The following is a 5736-nucleotide window of genomic DNA, read 5'->3' as shown; positions in this document are numbered from 1 at the left end:
TTATAGTTTTTTAATTAAATATTTTATAAATATATTTTAAGTATTAATCACTTTAATTAGAGTGCTTAAAAAGTTTTAATTATACGTTATAGTTTTTTAATAAAATATTTTATAAGTATATTTTAAGTATTAATAATTTTAATTAGAGTGCTTAAAGATTTTTAATTACACATTATAGTTTTTTAATTAAATATTTTATAAGTATATTTTAAGTATTAATAATTTTAATTAGAGTGCTTAAAATTTTTTAATTATACATTATAGTTTTTTAATAAAATATTTTATAACTATATTTTAAGTATTAATAATTTTAATTAGAGTGCTTAAATATTTTTAATTATACATTATAGTTTTTTAATTAAATATTTTATAAGTATATTTTAAGTATTAATCACTTTAATTAGAGTGCTTAAAGAGTTTTATTATATATTATAGTTTTTTAATAAAATATTTTATAAGTATATTTTAAGTATTAATAATTTTAATTAGAGTGCTTAAAGATTTTTAATTATACATTATAGTTTTTTAATTAAATATTTTATAAATATATTTTAAGTATTAATCACTTTAATTAGAGTGCTTAAAGAGTTTTAATTATACATTATAGTTTTTTAATAAAATATTTTATAAGTATATTTTAAGTATTAATCACTTTAATTAGAGTGCTTAAAGGATTTGATTCTGTTCGAACAAATTAGCCAAATGTTCGAACATAATTTTGTTTGAGTAAGATTCTGTTCGAACTGGGTAAATTCAATTCGAACGGGATTCAGAGTATTTGAACAAAACCAACCGAGAAACCAATTAGGAAACAGAGTAAAAAACTAAACCACAAAACTCAATTTTCACATATATAATGGTATATTTCAATACAATACATTGCATATGAGATTACACAAACACACTTATACCTAAATATGATTATTAAATAAAACTATAAAAACTTACCCCTAATTTTTTCAATTCAATAAAAATATCAATCCACAATACCTATACATGCATAAAACACATTAAACATTTGTTCTATCTCAAGAATAAATGTAATAAATATCAATAAATGTGTACTTGAAAATTGAAATGAAAAATAACAAATAAAAATATATTACCTCTTGGTGCACCTCTCTTCTCTCTCAAGAATCTCTTCTCTCACACTTCTTTCAAGCTCTCTCTCTCTCCACAACACTCTCTCAAAGTCGTCTGCCACACACACTCTCTCTCTCTCTCTCAAATTTTAATCTGAGTGAAAATGAAATGAAGGGACCGGCTTAATAATATGTGAAGTTCAGTTTGAACGGATTTGTAGCAGTTCGAACGCAAAATTAAAAAAATCGCAAAGTTTTCCCACAAAATTTTCCCGTTCGAACGGATAATATTTAACGTGCAAACCAACAAAATAGAATATTCTATAGCATATACCCATAATTTGGCGTGAAATTTCCCTCCAAACATAAAAAATACGTTCAAATAGACTTTATCTCCATTCGAACGTATTTGAAGTTAGTTCGAACAAATAAATTATAGCAATACATAAATATACATAATACACCCAATATTATTATTAGTATATATTAAAACTATATACACTATATAATACTAAGTGTTACTAATAGTATAATACTAAGTTACTTATAAATCTATAATATTAATTATCACTAATAGTATAATATTTCATTTAGTATCACTAATAGTGTCATACTTATTAGTATCACTATAAGTATAATACTAAGTACCATAATAGTACAAATAGCATAAATATATGAAAACTAATAGTACTATAATATTTTATAATATATTCTAAGTACTTAGTATATTACTAATATACAATATAAGTATATTAAATATAAGTATACAAAGAATCACTATAGAATACACTTATAAGTGTATTATATATATACTAGTTAAGTATATTTTACTATATACTATATATACTCATCTAATGCATAATATATATACTATATTATATATATGCTAGTTACTTATAATATATATAGGATATATATAATACTCTAGACTATATACTATATATAGTTATCTAATATATATTATATATATACTAGTTAAGAAATTTTTTATTAATAGTAATATTAGTATTATATAATAGTATTAGTAATATAAAACATATTTTTTTACTTGTTGTACTTATATATATTTTTTCTCAGTATTATATATTTCATTCGAACGAATATCATTCCAGTTCGAACTAATACCCTTTCCGTTCGAACGAAATTTCATTATATAAGTCGCGATACAGTTTCTTCTCCGGTCATTTCGTGCTCTCTCATTCGAACCAAAGGATCGTCTCCTCTACCGTTCGCAGCCACAACGCCGCCACCAACTCTGACCAAGTCGTCAAATCTTTAAGAAGAAGAGGTATGGGTCCTCATCTTGTCTATTGCTTTTTTTTTTTTTTTTTAAATAAACTTAGGTTTTGAGCGGGTCAGATTTTGAATCAATCCGACCCCATTTTGTTGTTTTGGGGCCAAATGATGCAAAAGTAATCAGTAGAAATGATGGGGGCTTCACTCCTAAATCATTTCTACCGATTAAAACCAATGATTATCAAGAATCCTTGGTTTTTAAATTTGGGACTGAGTCGACTCAGCCATGGCTGTTTGGCTCAATTTTGTTTGAACAGTTTTCTATTCCATTCGAATGGAATTTAAGGTCATTTGAACTAAAGATGCTGTCTGCCAGCACTTATTCGAACATATTGGAATCCATTCGAATAAGCAGTTGCCAAACACTCAGCAAACAACATTATATCCATTCGAACAAAAATATATTTTGTTCGAATAAATCTTCAAATGTGGTTGTTTCCTGTTCGAATGAACATGATAACTAGTCTTTGAATAATATGTTATGTTTGAACGAATTATTTCAATTCATTTCAATATTTCAAACTTCTTTACTTTAATTAGATTACATAATTATTTTATGGATCAACAGTATACTAATGGCAAGCAACAGTGGAAGAAAACGTTCCCTACCCCAGACAGGCCAAAGTAGCAGAGCATCTCCTTCTCAGCAGGCCGTGAGGCCTATACTAGTTGAGCGGGAGATCATTCTGGGTAACTTCCACAATCTTACTTGGGAGGGATGGAGCATACACGACATCATCACCGAACGTGGATGGACATCGATCTGTCACCAAATGGGCACATCATATCTTGATATGGTCGGTAAGTTTATAGTGCCATGGGAGAGCAGTCTAGTGAGACTTTGTGCTACAACTTAATAGTCTAGGGAGTGAGTATTATCTTCTCTCCCCACATTATTGCTGAGTTTCTTGATCTGCGGCGGGAGCCCGGTGCATATCCTGCAGCAACAACGGCTACACCGAGAGTAGCGACTGCATCATCTGATGCTGATACACCAGCCGTATCCTCATCGCCAGTACCAAGTGTAGAGACAGTTAAGCTGGATGTTGGCTCAGATGATAGTGAGAGTGGCGATGAGATACCTGATGATAGTCTCACAGATGATCAGGTTTGTGAGCTAGTGCAAGACCCTTCGGCTCCTCCATATGATGGCAGTAAAGTAATCCGACAGGCCGACTGTATAGCATTTTTCAGAATGCTTAATCTGATTGTTGGGTATAACATTGATCCGAAAAAAAAACAAGATTGATTTCGGGGTCAAGCGAGCCAGATTTTTGTTACGGATAGCACAAAGGAAGCCGATTGATCTGGCATTGTATTTCTTCCTCTGCATTCGAATAGATTCATGCTATTCGGGTGGAGGGAGTCTATCATTTGCACTACTGATATCTAACCTCCTACTCCAATCGGGGGTTACAGTGACTTCGAGTGAGTGGAGTTTGCCACGAATGAAGCCCGTTAACAAGATCACATTCAACAAGAGTAAGGGTCACTTGTCGAAGACTCATGCAGTACAGGATTTGCCTCTGCCTACTAATCCAACTTCTACTGCTGATGTCGGTGTTGAGAGACAGCCTGTTGGGGCTACTTTGAATGAGGTACGAGCTCTATTGGTAGAGCACCGCCAAATTATGAAGTAGGATTTCATTGAGCCCATCATGGAGAAGCTTAATGACCTAGATGGAATCTTATATACCTTACAGGAGGATTTTGATTTACTTAACAAATAGATATTTTTAGTTATTATTTTACTATTTTTTTTTTAAATGTTGTATAGAATTTCTAACTCCTTTTGGGATGTAATAAATGTATAGTTTTTATTTTTAATGTTTGTTAGCCTCTTTAATGTTAATTATGTTTTTTTTTTCATTATACTTAATGTTCACGATGATAGAAAAAATGACACTATCTTTAAAGTAATATTTATTTAACTAAAATATTTTTAGATTAATTACATAAAATTAATTTATGAATTCTTAAATATTTTAATTCATTGTAAATCATAATATATAATATATACACATTTTTATTTATTTTAAAAATGACAACAAATTAATAGAAAAAATATGTATTACTTTAATATTTTGGACCTGTTTAACAATATATTATTACAATTAAATAATCCCGTTCGAATAAGGTAATAACCGTTCAAACATATTATATTGCATTTGAATATGATTAATTATCTGTTCGAATAAAATTTTATTAGTTCTAATGGTTTAGACTTTTAGAGACGATTTAATTCGTCCCAAAATATCTGGTTCAAATGAATATGTATCCGTTCGAACGGATTTATAAGATTTTCCATATTTTGAGATCAAATTTAAATTTCGTCTCTAAAAAATACTTTTAAAGATAAAATAAATTTTAATCCTAACAAAATTTTGTCATTAAAAATCAAATTTGTTGTAGCGTCAGCCCTCATTGGCTTCATGCTGGCATCCAGCCCTCTCCAATAATAAGGGTATGACATAATGTTTGTTTCGGCCCCCGGCCGTTTGCAAGGAGTGATCCATGCATGCAATCGATTTCTTTCTTTCAACCCAGGTCAATGAAGTGTTCTGTTCATGGTCCAGTCCATAGACCTAAGATAATCCCATAGGAAAGTTATATAGCTCTTTTTACAATTTTGTTTTAAATAGAGGCGTTCTTTTTTTTCTTTTTTTCTTTTTTTTCTTTTTTTTTTTTACCTACACATAATTAAGATATATATATATATATTTTAAAAATAACTTGATACTAGTGGTTGGCGGCAGCCGGATTCCGGTGGTTCCGCCACTAGTTATGCATGGACGTCCGGATTGTCTTTTGGGGTGGCAGCCCGTCATGTGATGGTTAAAAAAATAAAAAAATATTGATTGAAAGTTGTTAAATATCTTATCATCATTGATATAAGTTGGGGTATAAGTTTCCAGTTTAATAATTAGTAATTAGTGTGTTGTAAATTAAATGGGGGTTTAATGTGTAATACTCTTTCAACAAAAAATTAAAAAAAAGGCTTCAATATTACATATAGTTACTACACGATATTAAAAGAAGGACAATGCTACGACCAGCCAATATTTTTTTTTTCTTATACTTTTTTTCAAATCTTTTTTAAAATTACTTAAACATTTTTTTAAAAATAAAAAAATCACAAATTCGTTTAAAAATACTTTTTTTTATTATTAAGTAAAAAAATTTTAAAAAAATAAAATAAAATACAATTCGGTAGAAAATTTCCGTAAAAACTATAGTATTTTCCTTAAAAAAAAAAAAAAAAAAAAAAAAAAAAAAAAGGCGAGAAAGGCATTGGGCCCACCAGCAATTACCTTCATGTTTGATATTTTTTTTGGGTGCAGTTGTAATTATGTCCTCT

Source organism: Carya illinoinensis, chromosome 8 (assembly GCF_018687715.1).
Source record: "Carya illinoinensis cultivar Pawnee chromosome 8, C.illinoinensisPawnee_v1, whole genome shotgun sequence".
Taxonomy (NCBI): Eukaryota; Viridiplantae; Streptophyta; class Magnoliopsida; order Fagales; family Juglandaceae; genus Carya; species Carya illinoinensis.
This window is presented reverse-complemented; position numbering follows the sequence as displayed.